Below are 2,220 nucleotides of genomic sequence, written 5' to 3'. Positions count from 1 at the left end.
CATCCTTAGGACCTTCCACCCCACGATCAAATTCCAACTTTCAACATGACATTGTTTGAACTTAACATGCTTGCGATATTCTTCAGATGAAGAATGTCAAAAATATGGTGGGCTGCTAAATATATGCTCCATAGACTAATGACTAACAATCTCAAAAATAAAACTCAGAAAGCTCAAACAAGGCAGCTAGGTGGTGGACAGAGTGCCAAAAGTGAAGTCTAGGAGTTCTGATATCAAATTTCACTTTAGATGCTTACTAATTGGGCAAATATCCTAAAATCTCTTAACCTAGCCTCAAGTTCCATATCTGGAAAATGAGAATAATAATAGTACCTGCCTCTTAAGATTTGTATGAAGCTCCAATGAAATAATATTTGCAAAAGTACTTTAAAAATGTTAAAATGCTATGTAAATGGGAGCTTTTTTCATTTTGAAAATTTCATGAATGGATTTTGCATTTTCCTTGTCCTTTTGTTTAATATTTTCTAGAAATTTTCTAGAATACTACACCAATACATATTAGTCTAATTAAAATACACAGTGGTACAATCTAGGAGACTCCACATTTCATTCTCTCTATGCCTTTGCATATTTTATGCAAGTGTGCATGTGAGTACATGCATGTGTGTCTGTGTGTATGTGTGTAAGAAGAAGAAATGCAGATGGAAAGAGGAATTTAGAAGATCAAGTCATCATAGTTTCAGAGCTGGGAAGAACCTAATAGACCATCCAATTCAACCCCCTTATTTTGCAGATGAAGAAACCAAGTGATTTGTCAATGTCACTCATGTAGTAGGTACTAATGGAAGAATTTGAACCCAGGTCCTCTGACTCTAAAACCAAAATGGATTGATTTGGATCTTCACTCAGTAGTGACCTGTGATGTTTGAGCATGCTTTTTTTTAAATTTTTTTAATTTATTTTTATGACATCATTCAAATCACTACAGTAACAGATGGTAAGCAGGTGTAAGTTCAATGTGTCTTTGTTGTTGTAGTTCAGTCTTTTCAGATGTGTCTAACTGTTTTTGACCCCATTTGGGGTATTTTTGGTAAAGATACTAGAGCAATTAGCCACTTCTTTAGCTCATTTTATAAATAGGAAACTGGGGTAAATAGGGCTAAGTGACTTGCCCAAGGTCTCATAGTTACTAAGTCTAAGGCCAGATTTGACTCAGGACTTTCTGATTGATCCATTGTGCCACTTAGGTGCACTTTGTACGTCTAGGACCCATTGAAATCATATTTAGCACTAATATAATAGTCACATCTTAGTTAGTGGGATGAGAAATTCCAAGAAGTTATATTATGCCGAAAGTGAACAATCAGTTTCTGATCTCATATAATTAAAAAACTCAGGATCTCTACTAGCTTTGGTTCCCTTAAGCCTGTGACGGCAAACCTATGGCATGTGTGCCGAGTAAGGCATACAGAGGCCTCTCTGTGGGCATGCACCCTTTCCCCAGCAGGGTTAGTTACTAGAAAGGGAGAGCTGCTCCTTTCCCCCTCTAACAGTGCCTCCCTGCCCCTCAGACTTAGGTCTCTGGAGGGGGAGACATGGCATTGCACACAGTCTTGGGCTGTGGCATGGCACTTGGCCTCTAAAAGGTTCATCATCATTACTTTAAGCTAAAGGTCTCTGATGAGTCTGTCCTGTGATGTTTAGGTGTCCACTTCCATATCAATCCTCTAATTCTAGCCTTAGCTAGCACTTGCTATCCATGGTAGTAGGCGTTAGGAAGTAGGCAGTAGTAGGAAGACTTTTTCTATCAGGGCCTCAGGGACCCCATCTATAAAATGAGAAGCTAGGACTAAGTGATTTCCGTAATCTCTTCCAGCTCTATTAGTTTCTGCTAAGACAGTTTCTGGGTTAAGATGGAGGCAGAGTAAAAAGTAGCTGCTTGACCTCTCCTAATTCACACATATAGGACTCCTCAAGAAGACATAAAAACAAATCCAGATGAACGAAGGGACCCCACAACAGGGCGCAGCATTGAATGTACGTGGAATCGGGGCATTTCCATGCTATAAAGGGGTGAAACAGCTGTCACTAAAACACAAGCTAAGCAACGCCCTCCCCCATCCCCACCTCCCACACCACCTGAAGGCCAAAGCCAGAGCAAAAGAGTCAGAGCAAATTTGGGGCACCCATTAAGTCCTTGGCAGTCACCTGGGGTCACCAGGGCCAGCTCCTGAGAGCAGCAAGACTTAAGACCCCAAG

The sequence above is a fragment of the Gracilinanus agilis genome, chromosome 6, assembly GCF_016433145.1.
Source record: "Gracilinanus agilis isolate LMUSP501 chromosome 6, AgileGrace, whole genome shotgun sequence".
NCBI classification, from domain to species: Eukaryota; Metazoa; Chordata; class Mammalia; order Didelphimorphia; family Didelphidae; genus Gracilinanus; species Gracilinanus agilis.
The sequence above is the reverse complement of the archived record's forward strand: the minus strand, read 5'-3'. Positions refer to the sequence as shown.